This window comes from Eriocheir sinensis, chromosome 63, assembly GCF_024679095.1.
Source record: "Eriocheir sinensis breed Jianghai 21 chromosome 63, ASM2467909v1, whole genome shotgun sequence".
In the NCBI taxonomy this organism is placed as follows: Eukaryota; Metazoa; Arthropoda; class Malacostraca; order Decapoda; family Varunidae; genus Eriocheir; species Eriocheir sinensis.
This window is the reverse complement of record NC_066571.1, coordinates 366,403-383,664: the sequence shown is the minus strand read 5'-3', so window position 1 is coordinate 383,664 and position 17,262 is coordinate 366,403. Positions and strand designations below refer to the sequence as shown.

The 17,262-nt window shown below is 44.7% G+C and overlaps 1 long non-coding RNA gene across 1 annotated transcript; it reads left to right on the top strand.

The window, feature by feature from the left end:
- The first annotated feature begins 666 nt into the window (after positions 1–666).
- LOC126986804 (uncharacterized) lies at positions 667–16,610 on the top strand. The gene is made up of 3 exons (XR_007739977.1): positions 667–805; positions 10,555–10,716; positions 15,292–16,610. It is a non-coding gene; the product is annotated as an uncharacterized LOC126986804 (long non-coding RNA).
- Positions 16,611–17,262: the final 652 nt, after the last annotated feature.

The window sequence follows — 17,262 nt, the reverse complement described above, 5'->3', positions numbered from 1 at the left end:
GATGTAATACTCCCGCTCTACAACAGTTTAGTCAGACCCCACTTGGAATATGCGGTACAGTTTTGGTCTCCCCACCATGCAAAGGATATTGCTAAATTAGAAGGTGTTCAGCGTCGGGCAACGAAAATTATCCCTTCCTTGCGCAACAAATCCTACGAAGAAAGGCTTTCTACCCTTAACATGTTCTCTCTTGAGAAACGTCGCCTCCGAGGAAAACTGATCGAATGTTTTAAAATACTTAATGGTTTCACGAATGTAGACAGATCAACATTGTTTATGATCGATGACACTTTGCGCACGAGGAACAATGGCGTAAAACTCAGATGTAGACAAGTAAATTCAGACTGCACCAAATTTTTCTTCACCAACGTTGTAGTGCGAGAATGGAATAAGCTCCCATCATCAGTGGTCCAGTGTAACACGATTGACTCCTTCAAAAATAAGCTCGACCGTCACTTCCTTCAACTTAATATCAACTAGAGTAGAAATGCAACGTTTTGGAGTCTTCTGATTAATGTAAAATCACTTAGGTTTAAGGACAGACCACCAAGTCTGGACCATGGGGTCTGTGTGGTCTGATTTTCTATGTAAATTTATGTAAATCTCTTTTTCCTTTCAATCAGCTCATTCACAAGTCACAACAAACATATCATCTTCCGCTCGCCTGTCCACTCCAACGGGTCACCTGTACAGCAAGAGCAAGAGTGTGAGCTGGTGTAAACAAAGCCCCGCGTAGTGGACGACTGGTGTGTGGCTCGCCCCTGGATCTGGATCTGGATTAATGATGCGCAGAGCACCCGTACAGGTGCATAATACGCATATTTGTTGGCTGTTGGGGGGACGGGGGAGCCGAGTGTGCAGGGGAGGGAAGTGAATCAAGTGTAATTGTTAGTGTTGGTGTGTTGTGGCAACAAGTGAGTATATATTTACTTAGTTGTGTCTAGAGGTCTTGTGCCTCACAGTCGTGGTGGTCCACCGCTGTTTTGGAGGTTGCTGGCGTCTTGCTTCTTCAGCCGCACTTGGTCCGGTATGGAATTTGAGGCTGCTCTGCAGACTGCTGTATAGCCTGGCATTAGTGGTTCATCGGGCACTGCCCTAAGGAACCTGTCCAGTGTAGCTTTGAACCTGTCCATTGAGCAGCCTGTGATTTCCCATACCTCTTTTGGTAGTGCGTTGGGTAATACTTTATAAGCGCCTCCCCTCCCCCCCCCCCCTAAGCCCCCTAACCGGGTGACTGGGGGGGGAAAAAGGGGGTGAAGAAATTGGGCCAAAAAATCCTCAAAAAAATCCCTAAATAAAAAAAATCTCAGTCTCAAAAAAAGTCCCTTCCCTAACTAATTATAACCCCCCCCCCCCTCCCCTCTTCCCCCCCAAAGGCCTCTGCTACCCCCCCCCCCCATGTATGATGTATGAAAAAAATTTTTTTTTTTTTTGTGGGGGAGTATATTTAATCTACTCCAACTCGACCCCCCTCCTAACCAAAGGGGACTGCACCCCCCCCTGGACCCCTCCCCATAGGAATGATGCGCCTTAAATTTTTTTTTTTTTTGGTGGAGGAGCCGAACTTTACGACCTAACAGCTAACGGTACTGGCACATTGCTAAAAAAAATTCTTTACCCTTGAATTAGATTTTGAAAGCATTTCCATGACTGTTGAACATTTGTAGAAAAGATACCTATATGAAGAGCTAGTGAAGTTTCATAAGGTAGGTATTGAGATACTGGCACGGTACTAAAACGAATCCTAACCGAGAACTGTAATAGTATGTGAGATTTGGGAAAGGTTATTATTCTCGTGAGGGCAATATTGGAGGGGCGTGCGTGTCACAGCTTGATGCGCCCACGACGCACCAATTAAGTGCCGCCCAAATCCATCCCGCGCTGCGTAGGTAATTTTCGACAGCCCACACCTTATGTGCAATATATTTAAACAACTACTACAACCGAACGTAGAAAGCTAATAAATCCCGGCACTCAGTGGTGTTCATTATGGGATATTTTCAATGTGTTCATGCAGTTCCTCTAATGCATCCCCACATATTTAAGACGTTGACGCAGTAAATTGATATGAATCGGTAACTAAAACCAACAAATGTGAAGCAAATGAAGTATCCTATGCACTAAGCATGGTATTTTTTTCGGTATATTAGAAGCAGTAGTTAGCTAGATGAACCGAATGACCTTAGCCATACATTATAAACTTATCCTCGTTTCATATTAAAAAGTGACAATGACCCAATACATATATGCATTGTAACTTACGTTTTAAGAGTGCATTTTCAAAGAGATGGAGGTTGGTACAGTTTGCCGGCTTCCTTGATGAACACGTGGAACCTTTTTTTCATATCGGGAAACTACATCTTGAACATAGCTGTTGCTAAATATCCCACGAAGTGACTCTTCTTCCTGCCGAACATTGTCACTTTCCGCTTCACTTCCCTCCACTGCCGTTCAATTGTGTTCGTGTGCGCAACAGTTTCGGGGTCAACGAAATTGTAGGAGTGGTTCACTGTTAGGTGTTTGAACAACTCACTCTCCAAGCAGTCATACGCTTTCCAACAGTCACTAATGATTGTTGTCCCAGGTAATATTCTCTCTTTTATTATACTGGTGAGTGTTTCTCGGTCTCTCTTTTCCACAGGCACCATAAAACAAGATCATGTGTTCCTGCAGAAACTGCCAAACACCCACTGTCCTTCAATTACTCGTCCCCTATTATATTTTATTTTCCCTAACTTTGACTCGTCTATCTCGACAATTTGACCAAAGCCACCAATCTTTTCATCATGTCCAATGCACCAGGCAACCAATACCTTTCGAGCAAAACTCGCCCAGTCACAGATGCTTTCGTCCGTCATTTCAAGTTCATTCCAGGCTACTTTATAAGAGAAGAAATCCTGCACAAACAAGTTCACAAAGTGCATATTTATTTCAATGTCAACATGGCTTTTCTCCAACCAAGTGCCCTTGTATAAGACTGTAAGAAATTACACTTTTTCTTGCCTTTTTTGCCCTTTGTGAAGGTCTTGTCACACCTAAATGACTCTCTGCGCACATCTAGCCTGCATTCTTTTCCACACTTTTCGCAGTTTTTTCTCAGGCAGTAAGCCATGTTTCACTAAAAGGTTCAACAGGCTTTCACAGTCCTTGTAGTATGTGCCTACAAAGTCCCCGTAGGACAAGTAACATCCTACACAAGACAGGAGAAGATCATCGCGAAGGTCCAGCACACTGGCTGCCATGTTGAGAAATGACGGTCGGCCTCCTGATCAATGGCTGACGTGTCTCTAAAACAAACAAAGCCTATAAATGAACCTTCGGTGGAAGTTTGCAATTGGTGGACTTTGCAATGGTGGCATGTGATTGGCGCAGTGCTCGGTAGATACAATGAGAAACCATACTAAGCTGCTACCGACAATTCCCAGTTAAAAACAGTGGACACTCGTTTGTATATCAACTCTCGAGCAGTGAGGAAGTGGCTGGACTTGGGGAAAATCCAAGACGCATCACAGTCTCGGAGCTATTACAGCATGCACACGCCTCCAATATTGCCCCCTTGAGAATAATATCCTTCTCAAGGTCTGACATACTATTGCTCTTTTCTAGTTTTACCTACGGTGGGAGAAAAGGCGCTCACCACTAGACCCGACGTCATGGGGTATTTGCAGGGGGGGCGCAGACCCCCCTGGTTAGCATGGGGGTCGAGGTTAGGTTATGTAAACTTCGGTTACAGTAGTTAAAATATGGTCCCCCACCAAAAAAAAAAAAAAAAAAAAAAGTTTACGGTGCATCATACATGTGGGGGGGTCCAGGGGGGATGCAGCCCCCCTTGGTTAGGAGGGGGGCTGTTAGGTTATAAAGTTAGGGACTTTCCTTACTTGCGAGACATGGGAATTTTCCTTCATTTAGGGATTTTTCTAGGGAAATTTTGGAAGCCCATTTTTCAGTGATTTTGGCTTCACCCCCAAACCCTGGTTCCCCACAGTTCCCCAGGCTTGTCTTGGGGGGTAGGGGGGGCTGGAGTTGCGGACTTCTTATAAAGTATTACCGTGGGCTAGGCTGGCCGCCAGCTGTGTTCTAATTTTCCCCGGCGCTCTTGTTGGCAGGGCGTATCTTGAACACATTCGTCCAGCTCTTCCGGAGATGTGGGCTGTCAGCATCCCTCCAGGATTTTCCATGTGTAAATGGCCCGGTATCTGTCCCTCCTCCTTTGCTGGGAGAGCAACCCTAGCTTGTGAAGCCGGTGCCAGTAGTTCAGCTCCTTCATGCCACTAATCTGCCTGGTGTACGATCTCTGTACTGCTTCCAATAGCTGGATGTCTCCTTTCTTGTGGGGAGACCACAGCTGGCTGCAGTAGTCCAGGATGGGCTGCATCAGGGACTTCCAGAGTGTGAGCATGACTAGTGGTTCTCTGGAGCTGAACGTTCTGAGGACCCAGCCTGCCATGGCCTTGGCCTTCTTCACCGTGGTCGTGATGTGATGCGTGAAGGTGGTGTCACTGCTGAGGTGCACTCCAAGGCATTTGACGTGTGACTGCAGGACAATTTCGTGTCCTCCCTCTGTGTACAGCTTGGTTGCATTTTTGATGTTCTGGTTTGGGCCACACCTCAGTAGCTCGAATTTTTCTTGGTTGAAATTCATGTTGTTTTGTGTGGCCCATGTGTACACGTTATTGAGGTCTTGTTGTAGGCTGTTCACGTCCTCTGGAGTGCTGATGCTCTGGCTGAGGTTGGTGTCATCAGCAAAGGAGGAGATAACAGCTCTGTCTAGGGTGGTGGTTATGTCTCCCAGGTGTACTAGGAAGAGGAGAGGGCCCAACACTGACCCTTGCGGCACTCCACTTTTCACCACACATTTCTCTGACTTTTGGCCATCTACGGATACTGACTGCTTTCTGTGTGTGAGGAAGTCTTGCAGCCAGACTCCCAGCTTGCCTGTTATGCCTAGCTTCTGGAGTTTATGTAGCAGTATGCCGTGATCTACTTTGTCGAAAGCTTTGGCAAAGTCGAGGAAGACGACATCTGCGTTTTGTCCTGTGGCTAGGTTGTTCAGGAGCCAATCGTAGTGGGTTAGCAGCTTGGATAGGCATGATCTTCCTTTCCTAAAGCCATGTTGACTCTCACTCAGTAGGTTGTTTGCTTCCAGGTATTCTTGGATCTTGTTCCTCACACATTTCTCCTGGATTTTGATAATATGAGAGGTGAGAGCAACCGGCCTATAGTTCTTTGGAAGGCGTTTATCGCCTCCCTTGTAGATAGGGCATATGAAGGAGTGTTTGAATAGCGCTGGCACTTTTCCTGTATCGAAAGAGCACTGCCACAGCTTCTGTATGGGATGTGCCATTGTTTCAATACACTCACGGAGCAGGATAGCTGGCACTCCGTCGGGTCCAGCTGCAGAGTTTGCACGTAGTTCCCTTGTGGCCTTCTTTATGTCCCTGGTGGTTATTGGCACTTCTGGCAGTAGTGTGTGGGCTGGGTTCTCGGCAAAGAATGTGGTGGGGTCATGGATGATGGCAGTGGGTTGTGGTGTACTGAATACCCTATTGTATTGGTGCATTAACAGCTGACACATTTCTGAGGGGTCATTTGTTAATTTGCCTTTTTGTGTTTCGAGTGGCCCAATTTTGGATTTTGTTGTGGAGAATTTTTTGCAGTAGCTGTAGAAATACTTGGGGTTTTCTTTGATGTTGCTTACTGCCTTGTTTTCTTCTATTTGCTGTTTTTCATGTGATTTCTCGTTCCACCTGTGTTAATCTATTGATGAGGGCGGACTTTCGGTGTGGGTTGTTGGCCGTTTGTAGCTGTCTAATCAGGGATGCTCTTTTCTTCATTAGGATCCTCCTGTCTCTTGGGATTTTGTTTTGGGAGGCTGTTTTATACCGTTTTGGTGGCACATACTTTTGGCAGACTTTTGTTATTGTTTAAAGGAGTGCCTGGAGCATATGGTTGGGGTCCTCTGATACCAAAGTAGCATCCCAATCCACTTCACTGAGTGCAAGCCTTATGTGTTCCCAGTTTACCTTGTTGCTGTAGAAATTCAGGGCAGCAAGTGGCTGGGAATGTGTTGGTGAAGATCTTGCCTGTGGGGTTGCATTCCTTAAATAGTCTACTGAAGGTAAGAAGCCTGTGGTCAGAGATGATAGTTTCCTCCACTGCATAGTTTCTTACTGCTTCTTGGTTGTTGGTGAACAGCAGATCCAATATATTCTCCTTCCTGGTGGGCCTGGTTACGAGTTCTTTAAGAAAGGCCTGGTCTGCTGTTGCCATGAGGCGTCTAGCCTGTTCCCTGTCTGCTAGTGTGCCACCAGAGAGCCTGTGTTCTGGCCACTGGATAATGGGGAGGTTGAAGTCCCCACAGAGGATAATGTTTGGCATTGGCGTTGGGAGATTTTCCAGTAGTTTGTTTACCTTATTTATCACCTCATCAAATTTTTCCAAGGTGCACTGTGGTGGCCTGTAGCAGTTCAGTATAACCAGGTTGTATTTATTTATTTTTATGCCGATTAGTTCAACTTCTCCATTGGAGTGAGATATTAGGGTATTTGTGGTGGGCGAGAGGTCATTCCTCACATATATAATTGCCCCCCCCATGGCTTCTTTACACTCTGTCTACCCTGTATGTGGAGTAGTTGTTGATGCTTATTTTGGCCTCTTTCACATCAGTCTTCAGGTGTGTTTCGGTTAGGGCAATAAACATGGCAGCCTCACCAATGGTGTGTTCTCTCATAAACGAGATTTTGGTCTTGTTCGACTTTGGGTAGAGGCCCTGTATATTTCCCATGATGAACTTTTCTAACAGCTGACCCCAACCCAGGGTATTTGCTGGGGTGGTTGTTGTAGATGGAGGGGTATCAGCTGTGGTGGCTGGTGCTGCCTGGTGGGCACCTGTTGTGGGCTTTGGTGCTGCTGCATTGTGGTTCCCAGTGGCTGTTGGATGGGTACCTGGTGCTGTGGAGTGTGCACTACTGGTGGCTGCTGCAATTGCGGGTGGGGTGGTGGTGTCCAGCCCATTCGCTTCTCCCGCAGGAGGTCCGTCAGCATTGTTGACTGGGATGCCACTGCTCTAATAAAATGTTTCAAATGTTTCTTGTTATGGTCTCCATGGCTGCTTTTATATTCACCGCTAGCTCTAAAAAATCTTGGTTAGGAGCGCCCACCTGGGAGTTGGGTTTGGGTGCTGCGGTGTAGCTGGTAGACACCCTCCTCTCATCCCTCTTCCAGATCGTGCCCTTGACATGCACGTACCTGCACCGGTCATACAGGCACTTGAGCCTCTTGATGGAGTTCCTGCACAGTGTTGGGTGAAACATGGAGCAATTGTTATGCAATTTGCACCCCTGTGTGCCTTTAATTCCATGTCTCAGGAGTCTTTGGCATGGCGGTGGGTGCTGATAAGTGCAACCATTTCCTGAGAAGCCATATTTGCAGGTGCCTCTTCTGTAGTGCGGGTATATGGTTATTTCCTCCGTAGGCTCTTGATGTGTCTCTTCCCTTCGGGTTGGCCGCACTGTCTGGGTGGTTGTGCTGGAAACAGGGTCTTGACTTGCCTGCTGGGTCAGTGTATCTTGTTGTGTAGAGTCTGGTGTTAGTGCTTCTTCAATGTTGTGTGGCTGTGCCAGCAGACTAAGGTTCATGTCTACTGGTGTGTCCCCTAGCTCTGTTGCTGTGTTCCCCTGAGGTGTGTCCATATTTGGTGGGCTTTCATCAGTTTCCCCTGAGTGTTTTTCCCTCTCCTGTGCCAGCCCCGACTCAATGTCTGCTTTAATTTGTGCCACTGTTGCCTGGTAGCCAGGATGAATATCTGGGGCACATATGGTGCAAGTGAACTTTCTATTTGTGAGTGTTAATATTGCTAAGTTGAATATGGGCATGGTGGAGCATTTATAGTGGGACCATTTGTTGCAGGAGCCACATTTGATGCCAGTGTTGCACACATCCTGGCAGGCAACACATAGAGGGTCGGTTGAAACTCGCGCCGCAGTATCTTTGTTTATGATTGTGCCGGCCATATTGAAAGCGAGTTCAAGGTCAAACTCAGAATGATGATGGATTCAGTGCCCAGTTTGTCTTCACTACCGCACATTCAGATATGCTTCTATGGAGTCTAAGTACTTGCGGGTTAGTGGCGTAGGTAGATGGTGGGAGGCTTGGTGGAAGGGGTGCAGTGGTGATGCGATGGTGGTGCCCCTGCTCCCAGGTCGGGTTAGGTCGGGTCGGGTCACCCACATGTGCACACTATATCACTTAATATCGCTGTATTTTCTACCCTTTTTCACGGTATTTGGGTGCGCAATGTCTCGGCTAGACCCTTAGCTGATCACTGTTCGGTAATAGTAGGAGCTAGCGTATAGTTCGCGACCTAAAACACGGAAAAAAAGTGGAGCGCGAGCGAGACTATGCGCGCCCGCTGGGCTATACCTCAACATACTTTGTTTTTTGAATGAATCTATTGTACCGCAGTCTAAAATCTGTTGAGGGAGCCTGCTCCAGTCACGTATAGTGCGTGGAAAGTATGAGTGCTTGTATGCGTCAGTGTTAGTGTGATATGTTTGGTATTTATGGATGTGTGTGTTACGAGTACATTGACTGTTTACGTTGTGTAGGTATGTTTGTGAGTCAATGTCAATGTGAGTGTTTGTGATCTTGTACATAAGTGTAAGTCTGTGTGCTTGTCTGCATATGTGAAGAGGGTCCATGTTTATCTGTTGTTTGATCCGTGTTGTGATGCCAGGCGTTCGAGTGTAATTGTTTGTAATGAACCTAGCCGCCTTGGTGTTGATTTGTTCTAACCTATCAATGTTTCTGTGTGTGTGAGGATCCCACACCGTGGAGCAGTATTCCAGTGTTGGTCTCACAAGTGTGTCATAAGCTATGTGTTTAATGTCAGGTGTGCAGTTATGTAAATTCCTCCTCAGGAACCCCAGTGTTCTGTTGGCTGTGGCACTGATATGGTCTATGTGAGTGTTGAACTTCAAGTTAGTTGAGAGATGGATACCAAGGTACTTTTGTGTGTGAACTGATTCTAAATCTGAATTGTGGAGAGTGTAAGCGTGATGGATGGGGTTGTGCGCTCTGGTGAATCTTAATAGTTTGCATTTGTCTGGTTGGAAGTGCATCTGTCAGGTGCGCTCCCACAGCTCGAGGGCGTCCAAGTCGTTTTGTAGTAGTCTGCAGTCGTCAGTGGTCTTTACTGCTCTAACAGTAAACTGTCGTTGGCAAATAGTCTAGTGGAAGAGTTAGGTGTTGACAGTGGAAGATCGTTAATGTACAGAAGGAAAAGGGACGCCTGAAGAAACAGGGACAGTGCCAGATGAAGATCCGTCAAGAAGAACACGTTGAGTCGTGCTAGTAAAAAATGCAGTGATCCAGTGAAGTATAGGTCCTGAAATACCATAGTATTTCAATTTTAACGTTGGTCTTTTGTGCCTATTGGCTTCATTAACCCATTCGTGGTTTCCTGTGTTACAATTGAACCCAAAAATATCTCCACATAAAGAAAATAACATGGAAATTTCCTCCTTACCTTTTTTTAAATGCCCTGCCGGCATTTAACTGGCACCTGTGGCGCGGCACTCCCAGACGTAATCTCACCACTGAGATATTATTTTCAACTCTTCCTCTAACAATTGTTTTTCTTTTGCACAACACTACATTTTTATGATATTGTATTACTATAAGAACCCAGCTAGTCTCAAAATAGTAATTATGAATGGGAAACATAAAAAGGAAATGTGGCATAACAATTGTTTCCTTTTATACAACACTACATTCTTATGATAGTGTATTACTAGGCTATAAGAACATAATTTGTCTCAAAATAGGATTGTAATTCTGAACAGGAAACATAAAAAGGAAATATGGCATAACACGTGACCTACAGGATCTGCGGGAAGGCGTCTGTCTGGCTGGAGTGAGACCACAGGCGGGTGGGGGAGACACTCTTTGACGAGACGCATTGCTTTCATCTTCGCTTGATGAACTCCGATGTCTTGCCATCTTGGTTCTGCCACCACGTGGTGGATATAAACACCTAGAGGTGGAAGGAGGTGGAGAAGATAGTTGAGTAGGTGATGGTCCAGAGCATATGTTTGAGGAGTTGTAGCTGCTGCTGTGTCTGCTGGATAATATTCAGATCCACTTGCTGATTGGCTTTCTTCACTTTCTTGAAAAACATAATCTTCATCTTTATCACTATCATCTATTGTAGATTCACTGTCAGTATCATCATCCTCCTCATTGAAATGAAGTTGAATTTGCTCATCAGTGAGAGCGCCGAGTCGACCTCTACGTGCCATACTGTATAAGCATGCTCAGAACCAATAAAACTGCCGCGCATAAAGTCATCACTTGAGAAAAGATGCTTGACACTTCAATAAACGTAATTATAAACCGCTAGAGGCATTTCATTCACGTGGATAAAAAATAATAATAAAACGTCATATGACGTGGTTGACCAGACATTAAAACGTCAGGTGACGTGGTTGACCACGAATGGGTTAACATTCTCCTGTCTGACCTGCCCTCCCCTCCTGACCCTCACACCTTCCTCAGTGCCGATGACCTGCTGCCAGAACGACGGCCTGCCAACACCCGCCACGCTGACGGGGCTGTGGAGGCCCTGACATACTCCACAAGTAGAGAAAAGTGCACTGTGAGGGTGTTGTCCTGAGCAGCAGGAGGCGAGGCAGAAGGAGAGTGTGACGCATCTCAAGGGTGAGTGTGAGTGTCTGTCTGTCAGGGTGGAAACATGGAAACATGGAAGTGCAGGCAACAGAAAGCTTATTGGCTCATCACGAGGTTGCCCACTTTGGTGATTTAATCTGCTCAATAGCCACTTGGGGCCTGGGGAGCAGATGAAAGCACCTCGACATTGAGGAGCAGATGAAAAGCACCTCGATATTGATGCAGCGAAGTGACGGTCGATTCTATATTTGAAGGAGTTGATGGTATTCACATTCACTACTTCTGAAGGAAGATTGTTCCAGTGACGGATGACTCGGTTTGAAAAGAAACTCCTTCCGATGTCTGTGTTACATCGACTAGACTGAATGGGTAAACCGTTATTTCTCGTTCTTAGGTTGGTTTACAGTTCAAAGAATTTGGAGTAATCGACGTTATTGAATTTTTTCAGATACTTGAAGACTTGAATCATATCCCCTCGTAGGCGTCTTTTCTCCAATGTAAAGAGATTGAGTCGCTTGAGTCGTTCTTCGTACGGTTGAGCCCTTAAGGTTGGCATCATCTTCGTGGCGCGTCGTTGAATCCTTTCCAATAAATCAATGTCCTTTCTGTAATTAGGAAACCAGAACTGCACTGCATACTCAAGGTGCGGTCTTACCATGGAATTATACAGGGATAGCATCACGTCTGGCGTTTTACACTCGAAGATCCTCGCTATGAACCCGAGCATAGTGTTGGCTTTGTTGAAGGTTTTTTTACAGTGATTTACTTGTTTCAGGTCACTGCTGATAGTGACTCCAAGATCCTTTTCCTCCTGCATTGCCTGCAGAGGTTTCCCAATCATGATGTATGTGTGGTTATTATTTCTGGACCCAATGTGCATGACTATGCATTTGTCAACATTAAAGGACATTTGCCATTTTTCCGACCATTTGATAATGTGATTGAGGTCTTTCTGAATGATTTCGCAGTCGGTCTTTGTGAGGGCCTTTCCACCCACCTTGGTGTCATCAGCAAATTTTGATATTGTTGATTTCAGTCCTGATTCGAGGTCGTTGATATATATGATGATGAGAATGGGTCCCAGCACTGACCCTTGAGGCACTCCACTAGTGACTGGAAGCCAATCGGAAGGCTGTCCGTTTAGTAGTACTCGTTGTTTTCTGTCGGTGAGCCAATTTCTTATCCACGCGATCAGATTGGCTCCAATGCCCACCGAGTGCAGTTTCTTAAGGAGTCACTCGTGCGGTACCTTGTCGAAGGCTTTCTGAAAGTCTAGGTATATAACATCACTGGGGATGTGGGCATCCCAGTTCTTATATATACCTTGGAAGAAGTCTAATAAATTCGTTAGGCAAGAGCGCTTGTTTCTGAAGCCATGCTGGGTGTCGGAGATTACATTATTGTCTTCTAGAAACTTGACAAGTTTGTCTAATAATCTTTTCGAGTATTTTTCCTGCCACTGATGTCAAACTTTTGGGCCTGTAGTTTAATGTAACGCTTTTGTCTCCTTTTTTGAAAATCGGTGTTACGTTCGCCATCTTCCACTCTTCCGGGACCTTGTTCAGTTGAACAGACTGGTTGAAGATGTTAGTGAGTGGCTGAAGTATTTGTTGTTTAAGCTCTTAATAACCGCGGGGACAAACTGTCGGGTCCCATTGACTTGTTCGTGTCGAGTTTGTCCAAATACTTTTTCACTTCTTGGTCGCATATTGAGTCAATTTTTAGGGGCGTGATTTCCTTTGGTGGGTCAGGGCTCTCGGGAAGGGTTTCGATGTCCTCGGCTGTGAATACGGATGCGAAGTTACTGTTGAGGATTCTGGCCATCTGTTTACTGTCCTGAGTTACAGATCCAGTCTCATCTGTCAGGGGACCAATATTGGATTTTACATTCTTTTTCGATCTGATGTATGTGAAGAATTTTTTTGACTTTGTTTTGATGTCACGCGCTATTTGTTTTTCGTAGTTGCGTTTTCTACTCCGAATATGGGTGCGACAAGCTCTGAGGCTGTTGTGGTACTGAGTACGGGCTTCGGCTGTGTCATTTTCTTTCATCAGGTTATAATTCCTTTTTTTTAAGTTTACCGCCCTTTTTATTTCTGTGGTCATCCACGGTGGATCCATGGTACCATTTGCTCGCCTGGGTTTCGTAGGCACTGTAGCCTTCTCTACCCGCAAAAGCTTATCTTTGAAGTTGTTCCACACGTTGTCGATTGTATTGTCGGTTAGGTGAAGTTGGTCCCAGGTCGCAGAGGGAAGCAGCTCATGGGCTAGGTTGAAATTTGCTTTTTTGTAGTCTGGTATCACTGACGGATTGTCTACGAGTTTGTGACTAATGTTGACATTGAAACGGATTAAGTGGTGATCGCAACCGATAATTTTTTCACCAACTTCACAGTCGCAAATAAGGTCGGGGTTGCTTACTAATACCAGAGTTTCTTTTGTCGGTTGAGTTACAACTTGAGTGAGGAATGAATCCTCCACCATTTCTATAAGCCTGTTACCCTCTTGATCTCCAGTCATCAATCCCCAGTCAATGTTAGGGCAATTTAAGTCCCCAATTATTATTGCTTCTTTGCATTGTGTTAAAGAGTGAAGCTCTTCGTACAGGGCAGTGTCATCGGCTGCTTGTTGTTTAGGAGGCCTGTATATGGTTGCAAGTGTTAGTTTCTTATTATTCGCGGTTGTTTCCACATAGACGGAGTCGTAATTCTCTGCGTCCTGTTTGTCTATTTTTATGGCAGGGAGTGTACTTTTTACATAGCAAATTACTCCTCCTCCTTTCTTGTGCAATCAATTTTTTTGGAAGCTTTTGTACCCGGGAAATGACAGTTCAGATACTAGATGTGCAGAGTTGGCCCAAGTCTCTGTGATGGCTACCACATCTGGTTTCTCAGTTGCAATATATGCCCTAATTTCGTCCTTTTTGGGTAATAGACTGCGTGCATTTGTGTACAAAATGGAAATGTGACCTCGTTCAGGTGGAGTCCGTCCTAATGGAGTAATAGCCTGTGGGGACAAGGCTAGCAGTGCTGAGGTGATGGCATAGACCAGCTGGCACCTGTGATGACCTTAACCTGTAAAGGTCAGCTGACGTGGTATGCCGTCAACCCGTAGAGGTCGGTTGACGTGGTATACTGTCTGGGCTAGAAGGTCGGCTGACGTGGTATACCGTCAATTTATATTTGTAGCCTAATCGAGCAATTTTTTGCTGGATTTGCTAGACTGCTTATTAGTGCATACGAATAGGTTCTCACCCCGCTCGATAGCCAGTTTCTGCCTGCTTGTGATAATGAGTTAACGTGATTTTTTGAGTTCTCATGCGTTCGGATCGCTGCGCTCATCTCAGTCCGACGAAAACAATGCTCTATCCTTCTCTCTTCTCACGCTTTCTTTATCTCTCTCCACGAAACGTCATGGTTACGGGCGTAGTGAGAAGACTCTGAGAGACCGTGGTGTGGCGGGTGGTGTTAGCATAAGGTGACCAGATTTCTGAGACAAAATCCAGGGACATTTTCGGTTCAGAGGCGTAAAAATCTAAAAAACATGTAGTGTTTTTGTCATTGAAAAACTAAAACGGGGACACTGCCCTTACCATTCATAAAGCAGCATTTAAAAGTTTCTCTCATCCTATTTATCCTAAATTGATTAACAATGAGTTTTTTCTCTGATCAAAGTAGCTGAGATCAAGAACATCCATAAAATCAGCTGTAAAAAAACAGGTATCAGCCAGACACTTTACCCAAACTAAGGCCTCCTCCTTATTCCTGGCATTCTAAAATAGTAGCCTAAAGATAAGAGGTCAAGCTTTATGTTTTTTTGTCTGTTGGTGTTCTACCACAGACGATCTTCCTCCACTACCCACTGTAAAAGAGGAATTGCAGAGTGCAGAAAGCTATTGCTTCATCATGACCTGGCCGTATAAATGGAAATTCTTTCAGAATGCTGTCATTAACGTGACATTTCCTTTTCTTGGAGAGAGACATTGTAGAGTCTTGTCTTTCTATCTTTCCTCACGGTTTCTTCTAAACTTTTTCTTGTCCTCGTCTGTTCACTTCTATTCCTTTTCTTTTGTCCCTTCAATCTTCTCTCCCTTAGTTTCTCACTCTCTTCTCACTCCCCTTTCTTGCTCGTATCTATTTGACTCGCCTTCCTGTCCTGACTTCCACATGTCCGTCCTTTCAACTCTCCCTGCAAGTAGACATTGATATTTCAGAATCACCCCCTAGCTTAACATAATTGATGCACTATTGTAACTATATTCACTTAGGAATATTATCATTGCTATTATAACACTGTTTGCAATCTATGGAATTCAACCTATTTTTATCTGCTAAGACTATCTAGTCATCACTGACACTGACAGGCTGGCACAAGTTCCTGATAAATAACTTGTAATACGTTTCTAGTGGTGTTATTTAATGACAAGTTGCCGACAAGTTTCCAACTACCTCTGACAGACAAACAGATTTGTTATAGTATTATCACAGCAATCACACACATTGTAAATAATAAATACACATAAATTAAATGTTAAATAACATATTTTAACATCGTGTGTTATTTTTGTTAATTTCTCAATATTTACTGTTATTTATGCTTTTTCAGGGCCCTACAAACCTTCTTGAATCTCTTATATTGAATCTGAATCAAGGTAGGCTATAATTTAATGACTACTTACCAATGATTGAACAGTATTAAATCTGCGGGCGAAACACCGCTGGATGGCAGAGAGTGGTGCTGGCTGGTTGCTGGCAGGAAGGCAGGAGGGGACGCGGGTGATGATGCTGACGATGGTTTGGCAGGAAATTTGGTTTTATGTTCTTGGAAGGCACTCACAAATTATGCCGTGCAAAGCTGTTTATCATTTCCTTAGTTAAATACACTGTACACTGTACAGTGCGAGTAGTACGGTGCACAACTATATGTATATAGTTTGGTCAACATTTTATTTATTTATTTATTTTTTTTCCTTTATTCCAATTTTGGATCTTTGTCAGTGAAAACCGGGGACATTTCCGGGGACAGCAGTAGCCGGGGACAGGTCACTGAAAACGGGGACTGTCCCCGGAAACCGGGGACGTCTGGTCACCCTATGTTAGCAGCTCACCCTGCAGCAGCCTGTCGCCATAGCCACACCGCATGCACAAACACATACGCTCTCCACCACTGAAAGTTACTACACTTTCGTCATATCTCAGCACACACGCAGTGCAGAGACTTCTGGTTGGCTTCACTCGAAAGAGGAAGACTTGAAGGAAAGTAATAATGTGTTTTTAAGTGAGTTAAGAGGTTAAGAGTGAGTGCGATGGAAAGTAGAGTAAAAATCTGCAGATTTGCACTCACCCAGCCGTACTTTAGCGTAGCAGGTGGGTGAGTGGGAAAACTTGTACAAGCTCAAACCTGCTGACCTTTAGGGGTTAATGCCCTAGAAGAGTGCCAGTCCAGGGTAGAGTCCCTTGATAGAGAGAGTACCGACATAGGCGGCCCTGTGTATAAGGCTGCTGGGCGCCATTATTGGCCCCTCGAGCACCATGCCGACTTTGAACTGAGGTAATAAAAACATAGGACAATTTACAGTTTAACCCAACCAACGATTTTGTCATGTGGTTCATGTTTTTCTGGTGATAAATGTAGTGAATAGCATGATTTTGTACCTCATTTCTGTCGCAAATGTCTACTTTTTGAGTTATGCCTTTTCAAGTTACAAGTTGGCATTCAGTCATTTTGCACACATGCCATTTCACCACACCATGGAGTCATTTCACCCAAGGTTACGGGTGGTACATTTACCTCCCACTTGTTTTCCACGCATTTCAATTGAAAAATTAACATCTGTGCACATAAGGCTAGTATCAGAAAAATAGCTGCAAAGGATCTATCGGAAAAAAAATATTGGGATTTGCAGGGTACAATATTCACTCTTTGGGATGCTATGTATTATTTAGTAAAGGTTGTTTAATTAGGTTTTGAAGGTTTTAATTCTATATTTATATTCGGCACATAGATTTAATAAACTTACAGATAGCTTTCTTTTATTTACCACTTACCTGTGGGAACTCGGGAATTTTGGGTGGGGGAGCATGAAATCAAGTAATATGCATTTCAAAAGAAGTCAAGAAATCAACAGCATCACATTAAAACACCAGTGAAAAGGCATACATATTATGGTTTGGGCGGCGGCAACGGAAGCGGCCACTGGGAGGTGAGCAGTGTTGCCAACGATCCACTGCAGAAGCGGCCATATGGAGGTGAGCAGTGATGCCAACGGTCCGCTAAATCTAGCAAAAGTAGCTCCAGCCACGGGGAAATCAGCGTTTTTGGTTGGGGGAACATATTTAAACTACTTCAACCGAACTTTACATAGAAGAGGAGTAGATTGTATCATGTTTTTGTAGATCTAGAGAAGGCATTTGACAGAGTACCAAGGGAAACTATAAGATAGGCATTGAAAGGGCAAAGAGTACCAGAAAGATTGGTTGAATCGGTGATGGGACTATATGAAGGTACAAAATCGAGAATGAAAACAGTGGTGGGAACATCAGATGAGTTTGTAATTGGAGTGGGGGTTCACCAGGG